The sequence below is a fragment of the Pyrgilauda ruficollis genome, unplaced genomic scaffold (assembly GCF_017590135.1).
Source record: "Pyrgilauda ruficollis isolate IOZ18807 unplaced genomic scaffold, ASM1759013v1 scaffold25, whole genome shotgun sequence".
Lineage (NCBI taxonomy): Eukaryota > Metazoa > Chordata > Aves > Passeriformes > Passeridae > Pyrgilauda > Pyrgilauda ruficollis.
In genome coordinates, this window is record NW_024523822.1 from 5431513 (window position 1) to 5448580 (window position 17068).

The window sequence follows — 17068 nt, forward strand, 5'->3', positions numbered from 1 at the left end:
ACACAGTAGACATTTTAAAACAAAATAAAAGCAGATTTCAAGGGACATAATCGTGAGACATTCCAATTTGTTAAAACATTGGCAAAATAAAACCCAAAAAAACCACACAAAGAACTGAAGTCACCTTCAGATCCAGGATATCTAATGAACTAAGGGCATAATTTCAAGTTAGTCTTATTGACCTTTCAGAGCTGATGACTGCAGCTTCATCTTTGCAAGTTTCTACATCTTTACTTTCTGAAAAGCAAAACCATGGATGAAATTGCTTTAGATTAAGCTGGTATGCTTTATTTTGTAAGTGCTGCAAACATACTGAAAGACAATTAATTTATCAATCCAGTGAGCAGTGAAAATTTATTGGGTGAACTTACAGATACTGCTTGTTCCATCACCCCTTCCCCCTGCAATCAGGAAAGGACAGAAAGCACAAATAAAAATGTACGGAACTTGGAGGGAAAACAGCAGTACAAACATTATAAGGATACACTGAAGTTGTCAGTGGTATATAGCAAAATCCAGCTCAATAAAAGTTTTGATAAAATAGGCTGCTAGCACAATGCACAGAAGAATTAAGAAATATTTTCTGCATGTTGATAAGGGTACATCACAATAAGCTTACTAACAGACCTATCAGTAATGCAGTAGTAAGCAATTTGGTTTTGGCATGACCTCAGCTAGAAAAAAAGTGTATTAAAGGAGAATTGAGATATCTGAAGTCATTGTTGGGTGAAAAGCATAACTGTAATTAAAAACACAATACTTCTTATAAATGCAAAAACATGTGCCAAAAATGTGATAAAATTAAGCAACTGAACAAAATTTAAAAGAACTTCCCATATATCTACTGACATCACACCAATATAATTTCTTAACAATGGGAATTTCCATAGAAGTTCATAGGAATCATATCATAGCACAAGAGTTTGTGAAGACACCAGTTCCATGACCCAGGGGCCCTGGAGGACTGCTGAGTACTTTTTTAGTGTTCTGCTGGCTATCCAGAACAGCCTGATTTCATTTCACTTTGAAATCCTGCAAAAGAAGCACACAAACTTCTTCCTGTTTCTCCAAGTATAATTATATTTCATGTATTTCTCATGTGTCCTACATATTAAGAATGCCATTCATCTGACATGCTTTTCACATTTGCTCCAGGATGAAATTAGTTACATGCTAGCAGCATCTGTTTTTCTCTTGCCACACTAAGGGACTCCTGACTGACTAGCTCAGAACCTGGCATCTTCAGTGCAAAGAAATATCCACAGAATAGTTTAGTGAGATAGAAGATATCTATGTAATTCTAAGTACAATATGCTTTATTTACAAGTATACACTTATTCTGAAAGAAAAGGATTACCAACTATGTAATGCAATCTCTTCCTTCTAGGATCTCAGTCCAAAACCAATGCCCATTTACAGGAGGGAAACTCTGCCTTTGGAATTTACCCTGGTCAGCAAAGATAACAAAAAACTACCAAACTTGTCCATCTTCTATTGCAGCAGTAGCTGGATGCTTTCTTGCATCACAATAAATTTTAGGAGTCAGTTATTTTCTCTGACAAAAATTTCAGAGACACAGTATATTAGCTGAGCTCTACGTTTGTTTGTCTGCACAATGTTAAGCACCACCAGCACTCACCAAGGAGTAACCTTTATTAAATCAAGCATCTCTGATTTAAAATAGCACATTACAGTCATTTTTTAGGTAAATATGATAGGAAATTTGAAAGAATGAAACCTGACCATCTTTTCATGACTTTTATGTTCCATATAGGGATATACTGGATATTGTTTAACAGTCTGGTCTGTTTTTTATCTAGAGCTATAATGTATGGAGGGAAAATATTTTTTCCCAGAATGGATTTGTAAAAATGCTCAAAAATAACAAGCTCCATGGACTAAAGAGGCTTACCCTCAGCAGACCTTGAAACTTGTTATTTTAATGTTTCTTGATACTAAAGTTTTACTCTGGCTATGTAAAGTATGCTACCATTTCACACACCATCTCATATACTGGGAATCTTAAAACCAGAGAATGAATGCTTTCTGATGAAACTGAGGTTTTCATGCCAAATTTCTTCTAAACACATATCTTAATTTATTGATTAAAACTTGTTTGAACTGTCTCCAGCAAACAGATACTTGGATCAGCTAGCAAGGAATCAGACAACATATATTAAAAATTTAGCAGATGCCCTCTCTCCTGAGTCACACTCTCCTGACTCCTCGCCCACTATTTTTTTCTCATTCTATTTAGTAATGTGGATTTGTTTCCAGGATTGCTCCCCTTTTGCTGGCAGGCACAGGAAACAACCAGAACTGCCTGCAGAGAGCATGCTCCTTTTCAGACTGCTTTAGGTCCAGAGATTAAGGATATATTTCACTCACAAATTCCTGTGTGCCAAACACAGGGTGCCTAGGGTTAGCCCAACTTTTCTTTTTGGATAAAATGGTGCCAGTGATGCAATGCTGGCTTTCAGTATCTGAGGATCTGCCCTGCTCTGCTGCTGCTGTTTGATCAGGAGGAATGATAAACGTATATCCCCTTGAAATAAAATCAATCTGGTGAATAACCAGGTCTGTCAGGAGAATCAGACTGACACTTTGCCATTTACTAGTTCCAGACATGGATCTATATTTGCCCTATGGGAGCTAGTATTGTGAGAGCTTGATTCAATAGAACACTTTAATTACAACATAAGTCCAGTCCACTAAGCTGATCTTCCCTTCTGTGACTGCCTAAGAGAGAAGCTGATCTATGACTCCAGCCTGCCTCTGCGAGACACAGTAGTATTAGGCATGCCCTCAGCAGCTATTGGAAAACACTCACTCATCCATGAAGAGTCTTCAAGTAGGTTTCATATGTTTTAAGAGAGGGCTTTACAGATAAGGTATCTTTTATTAACGTAAATAAGGGGTTGTTTCATAATACAGTTTTGGCAGTCTTTCAGGAATGGTGGCTTGCAAGGTCTTCAATTTCTGAAGTCATGGAGGGAGAAGGGAAAACCTCCATGAAATGTTTTTCCGTTTGGGAAGAGCCACAGTAGCCAGATAATGTATATTTTTGAGATTTTCAGCTCTCCTAGATGAGCACACAAGAGAGATGACCCAGGGGACAGAGCTACTATTCCCTGTGGCTCACTGTGCTGAAACTGATGTGTGAGTGAAGTACCAAGCAAATACCACCTCCCTGCATCACCTTGTACTGGATATTCCTCCATCGTCTGGGCTTTTTCCATCCTCCCTTCTCTCCATCCCTCATTCCTTCGCTTCCCTCTCCATGTTCCACTGAGAGAACTGCAAAAAGGTATATATAAAAGCTGTGACAGAAATAACAAGAAGTGAAGGAGTCATAGCAGGTGTTGAGCATTAGAGTACCATCTGGGGCGGTCTAATACCAGCTAAAACAGGCTCCTCCATGACCGCTCAGAAGGGTAGGATGCCACAGCTACTCAAGGCCAAGCAGGCAGAAAGAAAGGAAAGCAGAAACTCTGGCTCAAGCCTGAAGATGTTTACAGGAGCCAGCAAGATTGACCTATGCTATTAATTACTAGGCAGTATTAATACAAGTGCCAGCTCACATTCTTTCTCTAATTACTCTCACTGATGTATCGTGACATCTTGAAATCACCCTTGACTCAGACTGTGCAAGCCAGATTCCAGAAATGTAGTGTAAACCGCATTAGCAAATAAAGGAAAAGTATAGAACCTCCCTATCAAGATTAAATTAGGCTGAAATATTTCTCACCCTCCTCAGCTGAACAGACCTGAGGCCACCAGCACATACAGAAACTCAAGCACCTCTCAAGTTATTATCAACATTTGAAAGGTGAACCAATATAACTCAGTCCAGGCTTCGCATCTGCTGTTTCCCTTGTCAAATGTCCCCCAAGTCTGGTATTATTTAATTATCTGTATTGTCTTTCAGCTACAACTCCTGGGGGAACTTAGGGATTCTCTGCTCCAAAATATGGTCACTGCTAAAAGTTTCTGCAGTAATGATCAGCTGGAATGCACACACTTTGTGTCTGGCTATGCTGTGACAGATCAACTAGGAAAACACTTGTAAATTCCTTTAATATAAGAATGCATTTGACTCTGGATCTACTCTTTCATTGGGAAATTAACATGCAATTTTTAAATTATAATTCATAACATTTAAGGTATCTCGCATGCTCAAACTATGCTGAAGATCTACAAAATCAGACTTTAGATAACTGGGACATGACAAAGATCTTCCTTTTCTGCTCTAGTTTTTTTTTAGGGTTTTTTTAGTAACTTATTTGTGTAATTCTTATGAGGTAAGAATTCATAAGGTGCTCTAGAAAAATGCTAGCCAGCTACTTTGCACTTATAGTTCACAAAGTTGAAAAAAAAAGTGTTTTGATTCCAAATGAACTATCCAGATAAAGATGAGAATGGCTAAATGGCTAGCCTGATTCAGAAAGCAACCTGTGATTTATGCCATTGCATTGCACAGCACAGGATATATCCAGAACTGATGGTGGATGCCATGACCCACTGGGGATGTCATGCCTGGCAACACTGCTGGTCATTCATACTGTCTCTTCAAAGGTCCAGACCTCATATTTCACAGTTTAAAAAAAAACCCAAAAACCAAAAAAAAACCAAAAAAAAAAAAAAAAAAAAAAAAAAAAAAAAAAAAAAAAAAAAAAAACCAAAAACCAGAGCGCCATGAGCTTTTAAAAAGTATATTCTATATCTGCCTTTTAAATATAAGTACAGCTCATAATGCTATCAGTAGGAGAAGAGAGATCTTGAAATTCAATTGGCCAGAATTGCATTTAAGTTTCCGAGATTTCTATTTCATATCAGGTAGATGATTCTGAAGAGCTGAAGCCAACAAACTGAATCATGGAATGATTACAGTTGGAAATGTCCCCTAAGATTTCAGAGTCCAACCATTAATCCAGCACCACCATGTCCCCAGGTATCACATCCACACATCTTTTGAACACTTTCAGGGCTGGTGAGTCCACCACTTCCCTCGGCAACCTGCTGCAGTACAAGAAGCATTGGCAAGGACTTGGGCGGACTTTGATCTTACCCAGCTGGCTGAACACAGCCTGAATGCTTTGTAAGTCTCCACCTTATCACTGTGTCATCTTGTTCTACTGTAAATACATAGACTTTATAATTTATTTTACCTGCTGAGGTTATGTTTAATCATCATTTCTTCTTTGTCATTCTTCAAATGACAGAATCATTTAGTTTTAGGTAAGACAAATATTCTTTTCTTTAATTATGTTCTCCTCTTACATGCTAATTTTTTTTTTAAAGGATCAGTGTAAAGCATGCAAGGAAATTGATGCAGTTGCATGCAATACGTATAATACATATACCTTTTGTGTCTGTTATTGCCATGTTTGTAATGCTGAGAGGAAAAAAATGCTGTAATATTATAAGCATAAAAGCTATAAGGCTTTTACATATTTTCATGTATGTTGCATATTCAAGGTCAGCAGCTACCAGTATGATCACAACCATCACACAGGAGTCAGAGGCCACATCTTTCACTGTAACTCGTGGTGTTGATTCTTATGATGCCAGGAAAAAAGTGGATGCGCTGTCTTCTAATGTGGAAGGGATAAAACCCAAGTGCTATAATTTTTTTTCCTATATATTTCAAAACCACACCATGCTTTGTAAAATCTACATGTAGGTTTGTTCAGAGGTTTTGGATTCAGTTACTGGTATCACAAAGCCAATATGCTATTATTTCTAACCATTATGATTTTTCTTACTGTAATACAGAGGAGTCAACTGCAGATGGAGTACTGCAAGGAAATCTTCTGCACAGATGTGCCCTCCTAGGCAGCCCCTGCTTTTGTAAGCAGTCTGTTGATTCAACACAGTAACATCTCAGCTCATTTTGCATTATGTCTTAGAGTTTTGAAAAGGTTGCTCTTGACATATACTTCTTTAAACTAGTGTGTTTAATGTCAGTGCTAGGCTTAAAATTACTGGCCTCTCTTTAGAAAAGTAAGCTCTATCACAGATTATAGGCATTAAAAAATAAATTACGGAAAAGACCTCAGATATCATCTTGCCTCTCCCCCTGAGTATGGGGTTGCTCTCTACAATATATGTCAGGCAGCTTTATTCTTTCTAGTTTAAATTAATCTCAGGCTTTCATCAGACTCTTTTACAGTCTAATTTATCTTACTATCATAGTGACATCTATCCAGATGTTCAGCCTACATTTTACTATGCTGTGTTTCATCCCACAGTTTTGAATTGTTGTTCCTCATTCTAAGCAAAGAATCAAGATTTCTTTGTGTTCTATTTTCTTAGAAAGTGCAAAGAATCTGCACTTAAGTAGAAAATGTAAGTGGATCTCAAGTGCATACAACTGAAACTCTCTCAAACAGTAAATGTGCTCACCATAATACAAACATCTCCACCTCAGAACTATTCAGAACAAAAAATAAGTTAACTACTTTCTAATAGGTTTGGGGTTTTTTTTGGTTTTTTTTTTTGTTTTTTGTTTTTTTTTTTTTATTATTTAATGAGCTTTCTCATTGCAATTTTGGTTTGATTTGGTTTGGTTTGGTTTTGTTTGGTTTGCTTTGCTTTGGTTTGAACTACAGTCTGCACACATCTTCCACTGAAATACAATAGGTACATTTGAATATACACATTTACTTCTACAAAAGTGTGTCTATTGTGGAGTTTTTCTAATAATATCTTTTTAATTGACTGTTTTAAAAGTACATCTGTACTAAAACTCATGTTTGCACTGTCATATACTCTGCAGCATCCTACCTCTGATCTTGGTCTCACATAGTCACTTGTCCTCCACAGCATTCTGCCTCACGCACCCACATGCCCTTCAGAAAAAATCTAGTAGGCACCCACCCTAATTAACAAGAAGAGTTATCTAACTAATCTCCTCTTAGAGAGCATAATCCTGATTAAAATGTCCAGGTGACCAGTATTTAATGGGATAAGTAAAAACACGGATCTAAAGAAAATCTGTGGTTTTAACTGGTTTCAATAAAATATGGGGTTCTTCTGAAGGCTGTTTACAAATAGCATTAACTAAAAAGAGTTCACAATAGGTTTCAGTCAACTGCACCATCAACACCTTTTCAAATAAGCATATCATGTATCACAACAGACATAAATATTATGCTGGCCACTATATATGTGTGTGTATAAATGCGTATGGGAATGCTGTTTACAGATATTCATCTATACAGATGTGTGGACTGGCTGTTGTGCTATTGTGTTTATGGGATTCTTAGCACCCAAAAGAGGGAAGTGCAGACAGGAACACCAAATTAGTTGCATCATTTGTACAAAGAGAAGAACCAACACTTGAGGATTGCTGTGCCTCATAAAACAACAACTATACCTATCCCTACCTGTACCTATTACTCCTCTTGTCACTCTGCCTTTACTTGATTTGGCATTGTGCACACTTTCTACTACAAAGTGTGTGGCCCAGTCACTCCTGGAGTGGTATTTGCTCCAGCTCTGATGACAACTCTTTGAAATACAGTCCTCCCTGCTCGAAGTAAAATGTTGCAGCAGATTGCAATAGAAATGGCCTTACTCTAAGCTAGAGTTTGACAGTATTTGCTAAGCAATTTAAAGCATGCTGAGCTTTCTAGCCTCTTTAGAGTCTAAGTAAGAACTTTATTGTCTCTCCTCACTTGAGCACCCTTCTACCAGAAGAAAAGCAAACCTAAGGTACTTTATAGCCTTTCTGGCATCATGAAAAATACGACTGGCAGGTATTTTGTACAATAATCTCTGCCTGATATATTTAATTTGCTTTAGTAATTACAGATCTAAATTCATCACTGCCAAAAATCCATGGATTCAGCAGAAGACCCCCCTATAGCAACCTCTCCCCCAATTTTAAGTACATAGTCAGGCTCAGCTCTACATTGACAATGAGGTCCTTAGAAAATGCTCATAGAAATAGCTCCATCCCATTAGCTCTGCTATGTAGATATTTATTCCAGGAAAGTTTTTCATTATTTCATTCAGTTGATTTCACGGTGCTCAGTTGCAAAGATCTGACAGAGAAAATGCATTTGTTTCTACTGGAAGAAACCACTTTTCTTTCTCCACTGGGACAGATATTCACCAAACTCAAACATCTGCACTAGCTACCAGTTTCAGTAACATTTACATAGAAGGAGCCAGAGACAGAACCTCAGAGGAATGTAGGTCCCTCGGCACCACTGATACACTTGAAAGCACCTGCTGGTCATAGTTGCTGGAGAAGTCGCTATGATAGATTCCTGGTTGTCCCATAAATATTGGAAATTCTGTAGTATCTTTGAAGATAAACGTCCCCGGTGCCTCTGTCATCACACAGCCTTGTTGTAGAGTTTTGTTGAAGTGATTTTATTTGGCCCCACCTGGGCTGAGTTATAAATCTGCCATGAATTATGCAGAGATCAGTACAGCCATGAAGTGGATTGGGAAGGCTGCACAGCTGCTCTCCTTGCATGTGACATGAAGCATGTGCCACTTAGAAGAAACAGGGACAGTCTCCTGCCCCCTCACCACCATCCACCAGCAAATCCTCTCCTGGATTAAGCAAGTTCACTTAAAGGTTGTCTGCTATCTGGCTTTATTTCATACAGATTTTCCCTTTTTTTTCTGTGTCTGAGCCCTCTGCAATGTCTTTTTGGCGAACTTTTATAATCTGTCTTGGCTTCCCATTAAAGATTGGTAAAGGCCCTACAGTGTGTTTGTGTGAAAATACAATGTGTTTGTCTGTGTCTGTGTGTGTGTGTTGGTTTGCAAATTTCAGTAGACAAATGACTGTAAATTATTTATTGCTCATCTTGTTTGAATGATCATCTAAATAAAATTTACATACTAAAATGCTTTCTGGAGATTGTAAAGCTCCATGCCTGCTTGCATAAACTTAAATCCCTGCACAGTCAGAATTGCCTGAAAAGATTTATGCACACTTATCACTTCTGGGTGGAAAAGAAAGCAGAAAAAAATCCCAAAACAGAAGATAATAATGGATATAATTTTATAACAACATAATAATAAAGACCAGCTAAAATTTCTCACTCATCCATAGAGACTTATGACATTTTCATGGTTTGCAGACACAACAATTTCATAATCATGCCGCTGCCAAGACAATTGTGGATTATAACCAGCACCACAACTCATAGTAAACCAGCTGTGAAATAGAAAAAAATTATTTGCAAAGGATTTCTTTAGTGTTAAGCCAACTTGAATGTTAGCACAAACAAATCAAGCATACTTTTTCACATACTTAAAAATATCTTGGCCGATTCCATAACACTAGCTTTTTCTAAAAATGAAAGTGCTTGTTATACTTACTACTATGAAGCCCTATCCACTCCTGGTCATGTTACAATGAATAGTTTAGGACTTAGAGACTACCAAAGTGACTCCAGTTACTTTAGAAAAGAAAGAAGCTATATAACAGGTAAAAATACTATAACATAAAATAATTCAAGAACAGAAACATGCTCAAGGAACTTCCAAATGCTTCTGTCTTCAATCTGCCACACAGCAAATCACAAAACCACTTTTAGAATTTTGTGTGTTTTTCTCAAGGTTCTCAAGTCACTTCGCAAAGTGCCCGGAAGGGATGAAGGGATGAGTCTGCAGGCTGTTAATTTTCAAGGCTGAGGTTAGTGAAAAGTCAGCCATCACTACCATTGAGCACTTCCCACTACAATTGCCTTCCTGCTGCTAGGAGGCTGGCAGGGTGAGACCTGGCTGCACCTGGCAGCTGCTCCCAGCAGTGAGGGCAGAGCACAGTGCAGAAACCCTGGACAGGATGGGGAGAGCCTCTCATCCCTGTATCCTGCCCACCAGATAGCAGGAAGCACAGCCAGCAGACACAGGAGTGAGAGAGAGCGCACAGTCTGATAGGAAAAACAGGGCTAATAATGGCATGGGCAGTACTTGCTTCCCTTTATATTCTCTCACTGTCCTGAGCTTGCTTTAGACACCTGGTCTAGGTAAAGAGCTTGGGCAGGCATACAAACACAGGTGATTCCATAGCTCCTTCATACAAAAATCACATTTCAGCACAACCCCAGGCTGGCACTCAGGATGAGGGTAGGCCCAGAGGCATGGAAATTTGCAGGGAGCTGGTGGGAGCTTGCTGGGAGCCCCGGCCAGCTGAGGAGCCGCGCTGGCCTCAGGGTGCTGTACAGAAATGCAGCCACTGCAGGCACAGAGCCTCCCTGACACCAGACATCTGCTGGTCCACCTGCAGCCACCGATGTACCCCAGCCAGGCTGGACATGCAATGTCCCTGCCACTGCTGACAGCTTCTGCCATGAAAGCTGTCTTTTCAACCAGCTGAGACGAAGCAACATCATTTTCCCACAAGCTATGTATCCAAATAAGCTGTGCATGTTTCCTTAGCCTGCCTAACCAGACTGAAAAACATCTCCCACTTTCTCAAAAACAACTGAAGTGGAGCAATCTTGCCAGGAAGGTCTGTACTTGTCTAACCAATTGTGCCACAGAAAAGCTGGCATGCATCACAGCATTGTGCTGCACCCCAGGCCTCGTGGCACAGCATCCTGCATGGGTGCTGCATCCCTTTCAGTTGCAGCACCTCCTCTTGTCCACTCTCATGCTCCTGTTCTTGCATCACAGCAATGTGTGTCATCCATTCTTTACTTCTAACCAATGTATATTGAGATTTTTGTTACACTTGTAGCAAAAAAGTTCCCCTTTGCAATTATTTTTTCCATGCATGTATGTTGTATATAGTGGACAGACACACCAAGCTGAGAAATGTGAGACTGCATGAGTACAATTCTAGGCTTGAGCTAAAAAATCTGGCTTATCTTTGTGTCAGAGCACAAATCAAGGGAGTTTGTGCCTGTCCATCATATGCAGAATAAACACGCACAAAGATTTCAAGTGGTCCCAAAAAGGTTTCAGTTTCTTTTGCCAGGCCATGCTTTGGCCCACTTAGACGGCTGTGTACTCTCTGAAAAAGTCCCCTATAGCTCAAAATTATTTTATATAAAAGCCACTTGTCAGCACCAAAATATATTTCCTAAATTTCTGTTACACACTCATTCTAGATAGCAGAGTGAGAAATGAGCACACTTTACAATAGCCCTTCTTCAAACACCCAATGAAGTATTTAAAACTACATCAGTTTTGTATACAAACATTTTCTATTAATAACCAATGGACATTACTACAGTATCATTATTTCCAGTAAACTGGAATAGCAAAGCCTGTGCAAGCAGACTGCAGCAAAACAAAGCAGTCACTCAATTTAATATTTAACTAGTAAGGCCACCTTGCTCCCCCAGCCAGGATATCAAGTGACTGAGCACTGACCCATCATGGCCATTTGGAAGCCCTTTGCTAGTCCCAGAACTGCTAGCCAGGTGTGTGACCATGCTATGGTCTTCCAAGTGACCTCTATATTATACTTGACCTTGGCCACTTTTCCTAATCTTTATATGTTCTTCTCCAGGTAGACTGGAAAATCTTGGGAGCTCAAGAGTTTCAGGCTGGGTTTCAGTCTGCATGACACCACAGGAGCATAAGGCCTGCTTGGCCCTCCCAGTACCACCATAATTTCACCATAACTACAGAAGTAATTGTGCAGGTGAAGGGGGTGTCCATAAAGAGGTCTTTTAAGTATGAGAATTATCACAGCTGCATCAAAGCAATAATCAATACTGCTGCAACCTAGAGTCCTGATGGGTTGCGTATCTGATGCCCCTTGGGATGCGGTCATAGTGTGAGTCTTCTAAAGGATCAGGTTGTTTAGCCCAGTGTGTTTGGACTTCTCCTGAAACTGCCTTTGCCTATTGAGCTGCTTAACTTCAACTTCTGACAGTGAGTGCATTACATATAGCGAGATACCACCTAAATGTTTGCGTTTTTGTTTGAGTTTCATCGATACATGTTTAAATTGCCACTTCTGTGTAAGTACAACAATGCCAAATCACAGACTTGCACGCTCCATTACTGCTAATGCACTTGTCACCTTGCAAACCTGAAGTAAAGCTCATAATCCTGGGTACGATATCAATAGGATTCCCAGGTATGCAGGGAATGCAGGACTAAATCCTTTGTGTCATAATTTGCAGTTTGCATGTTACAGACACCTTTTTTGTGTTTGTTTCTCATATCTGAGGCTCTGGAATACTTTGGCAGTGAAATGTAAAATATAGTGAATCAAAGACTAATGGACACGTACCTTTAATTATCCCAAACATAAGGAAGTAAAAACACATTAAGCTTTTTGTGTATTTTACTAGTGCAAATCTACTATCACAAAGATTTTCAGCAAGGCTCTCAAAGCTTACCATTCATAGTTGATTAGTCATGCTCTATACTGTTCTTTGATATCTGGAATGGGACTTCATTAATTTTCAAGCACTCTTAATGCACTGCATAAGGTCAGAGATTACTGGTTTCCCACAAATGAACTTTTATTCCTCCATTTAGAAGGATTTAATGGAAAGTAATATAAATGTTTCTACTTAAGAACTGCTCCTGCTGGTTCATGAAGCCAAGTGCTGATCCCAGACCACCACCTTCTGGAACTCTGCAGAATCACAGGACTGCCTTGGAGACTCCTCTCTGCAGGAGTCTGAAAAGGACTGGAGACCAGGGGAGTGGTCAGAGGAGACGTCATTCACTGCACACTTGTCCCGCAGATTGCCAGACAACTGCTGGTAAGTGCCATTCAAACACTCATTACCTGGCTAGGAGAACCTTAAATCTAACCTGGAACAGACATTTTTTTTCCCCCCTTATATTATCTTCTAGAATAAACAATAACAGAATTTCTTAAAAATAAATACAAAAGTGAGGATCTGCACAGAAATTCCTCCTTACCAGTGTAACACCACAAAAGCGTCATGCCCCATTTCCAGCTCCCTGGTGTCACAGACAGGACAGACACAGACCTGTGTACCCAGGACAGACACACCAGACACACCATGACTCCCCTGACTCAGCAGGTCTCCAAACCCATGCCATCTACTCCTCCACAGGCATATCTGACTCAAGCACTCTTGACAGGCTCATCAAACCAACCTTACACTATGCCAGAAGCACTGAACGCAGCTTTACACCTGGAATATCATGAGGAAGTTTTTGGAGGGTAACAAGAGAAAGCTAGAAGATGGTGAGGGTGATAAGCTCAGTGAGAGACTCCCCACTCCTTCTGAAGTGGGCACAACAATCAGTCTTAGAAAAAATATTTAATTTGGTTTACTTAATTGTAATCAGATTATCCTTTGGTTAAACATAAACGAGTAACTGTTTAACAGTCCACAGAGAGGACTTTCAAGTGTATTGGCTCATTAACAAATTTGTTTCATAGGGTGCCACTGATATTCCAATAAATCACACTATAAGAGATGCCCTGATCCCATCAAAGTCAAGGGCATGTTGACTGAGCAGAGGACGTACTTGGCCTTAAAAAACAGGGAGCAAAGTAGAGTAGGTCCTCACTCTGTCTTACATTCCATGGGGGTACCTCTAAGATATGGCTGTGCCTTTATTCTCCTTTCTCTAGTTACTGTTTATCTGCTGACATTTCAAGGGAGATTTTGTTCACTTAAAGCATCTTAGATCAGTTCCCACCAGCAAGTACAACTGACTCCTGCCTGTTTAGTAGTCTGACTTCTCCACACGTCTGAGCTTGGTGCTAACCTTCCAAACAGAAACAGATGGAGCTCAAAATCGTATGAAAAGTTAGTATTGTACTTTAAATAGTACATAGATTTGTATTTTAAAAGCTTAACAACCAAACTATTACTAGTGGATTTCAAATAGAAACTGTAAATGAAGATTGATGGTATCCCTCTGTCAATTTTGGCTTCTGTTCCCTGGATTGCATGCTTACCAAGCAATACTGAGGGTGTGAACATTCAAGCTTGTGATATACCCGTGAAGAAAGCAGGGAAGCACAATTTACGGCTGGAGCCGCTGCCTCTGCAGTGCTGGCTGCTGGCAGAGCGCCTTACAGACGGGGGCACTGCTGCTCCAGGCGCTTTGCAAGGGAAGAGGCTCATCCTTCCTCCAAAGCATTGGCTGTGTTATTTCGTCAAATGGAAGCAAAACCCTTGCTCACTTGCCAGTGTCCCCCGCAGGGGCAAGAGAAGAGACATCTCCAAGCTGAGTCTCTGCTCATGATGGCAATGTGGGCCAGAGCAGGAGCTGGCAGCTGTAAGCACCCATGAGCTCTCAGCCTCTGCATTGTCGCCCTGCTCTGCACCCAGAGCAGTAAATAACACCGTAAATAACACTTACATAGCACTTGAATATATGTTTCACACTGTCTGTGGTTTCACCACAGCCTTTGTATTCACCTAATGAACAACAATTAGAAGGAGAAGAATTAGTTCATTCTACTCTACATACAGCAAAGTGCTGATGCAAATGTGGGCAAACAAACATGCAAAAGAATGCCTGTGTTTCTGATACTCTCTCTTCATCATTTTTCTGGACCACTAAAAAACTTTCCAAAAAAAAACAAACTACTTCTGACAGAATAAAAAGCCAGAAATACTTTGCTTAAATTATAGAATAGCATAAATTAACAATATCAAAGATAGAATCTTTATCTTCTGCCTATACTAGCATCCAAGTATGTTTTGACTTTGTTATTCCTAACCAGAGCTGCTTCCATAGGCACTGCACTCAGGAGGCCATGAGGAATTTTGAGACAGTTATTTCTTCTAAACAGCAATACAGAAAGTCAGTGACTCAAGCCTCCCAAACCTCAGCTTTTTTGGGAGCATCTGAGCTGTGATATATCTACCATAGTTGAGGAACAGAACTGTCTTCACTTGGTGCTCAGACCTACAAGGTGTTTTGCTAAAGCATTGGCCTCACTTCCCTTCAGATGGATGTAGAGGGGAGAAGAACAGCTCTCAAACACACAAGACACCATGGCTTTCAGTGCATGACACCATGGCAGCTGTGGGCAGTAGTCTCAGAGGAGGTGCCTGGCTTTCAAGCAGCTGAAGGCAAGCTAAGCCCCAGGCAAATGTGCACAGTGCTATAGGGAATACTGTGCCACACATGGGACACAGAAGCAATCAGCTACCAAGTTTCTCCTCCAAATTCCCTGGTTGCACACCTGAGTGTGCCTCATTCCCAGGCTAATGTACTGCAAGAGAGAGACTGAACCAGTAATCCTCAAAGCCACCGCCTTCATCTCAGGAGCAGAATGAAATGAAAGGACAGGGACTCAGTAACAGCAAATGGGCAGGTAAAACTATGAGTATGTCATTGGCTGAATTGGGTAGAGGAGGGTGGGCGATCCAGCAGCAGAGCCCAGGGTCAGAAATCCTGTGTACACAGAGGACAAAGGGCCTCTTGTCACATGCAGAAAGCAAACGTCACTTTTGTGGTCTTTTAAGATCACTAGGGGTGACAATTTGCAGGTCAAAATTCCCAACCAGAGATATCCCAGTGCCTCCTCCATGAAGTCAGGAGCTGTGGCAGCTGTTTGAACAGAGTCAATGCATTAGACTAGACTAGACTGGACTTCACCTGCTCCCTTCACCTGCTGGAGCCACCCTCCCACCAAGGAGATGCCAGTTAGGAGCTGACTGCCTGCATGAGTAATATTCTGCTCCCAGACTGCACAGACAGCACTTGTCATACGGTGGGTCCTTTCTCAGTATTAACAAGGTTGGCAAACCACAAACCAATCAGCAGTAAAGAGAAACAGCCTGTCTCTGGATTCTCTGTCCTACCACATCATGCCTCTTCACAGTTAATCAGATCAGAAGATCACACTGCCACATTCTGGAGAGTTTCAGCTCTGGTGTTTCATTTCAAGCTGTTGAGTCTGTGTTGCTTCCTGGACCATGAAATCCTTTCCCAAACACATAGCTTGAATTTATGTTCAGAAGGAGGTGCTTGGGATATAAATGAGCTCCAGATACATGGCATATCCACATGTAGGATATGTCTCTAGGATGTGCTGTAGTCATAGGAATTGGTCAAAACCGCAGTCAGTGCTGTAGGTAATCTAGTGCTGTAGGTAAATTCCAACTCAGTACATTTATTACTATTTCTTTCACAGAAATAATGTAGCAAAAAGCAAAGCTCACCAGGGTCCCCTCCCCTTAAAAGTTCAAGGTCTGAGTTCTCAAATTAGGAAGAGCCCTGATCAAAAATGAAGTGTAAAGACAGTTTGGCAGATACTGGGTTTGAAGTTATGGACCCTGGGTCTGACATCCCCTGTTATCACGGTTTAATCTAAGCCAGCCCCATGCAGCCCATTGTGGGATGTGGGAAAGAATTGAAGGAGGAAAAGTGAATTAACTCATGGGTTGAGTTAGAGACAGTTTAATAGGGAAAGCAAAAGCTACATGCACAAGCGAAGCAAATCAAGGGGATTTATTCACCACTTTCCGTGGGCAGACAGGTGCGTTCAGCCATCTCCAGGACAGCAGGGCTCCAACACACACAACTGTGACTTGGGAAGACAAATGCCATCACTCTGAACATCCCCTCCTTCCTCCTCCGGCTTTATAGGCTGAGCATGCCAGCACATGGACTGGGATACCCCTGCAGCCATTCCAGGGCAGCTGCCCTGGCTGTGTTCCCTCCCAGCTCCCTGCGAGCCCTCCCAGCCTCCTCGCTGCTGGGACACACTGAGGAGCAGAAAAGGCCTTGACACTGTGAGAGCACTGCTCAAGAAGAGCTTAAACATACCTGTTACCAACACAGCCAATCTCCCACCTCCCAGCCAATCCACACCTCAGCCCCATAGCACTGCCTTGAAGAAAATGAATTCTACCCAGCCCAAACCAGCACAGCCGTGCACCGTGTACGTGCTGCACTGTGCTGTTGTAGCTAGCACTGTCCCCTTCAGCCGCAGCAGTTTGCTGTCAGTACTGTCCCTTCACCGTCCCTTAACTAACTGTAACTGAGCGGTACCGAACCGAGGCAGGAGGGCCCTGTGAGCTGTGTTCTCCGCGCTGCGCTCACGCCGCTGGTGCCCGAAGGCCCCAGGGCCCGGCGGCGCTCCGGCGCAGGCGGGGCGGGCAGCGCGGCCGCGGGCCCGGCTGGGCCGCGG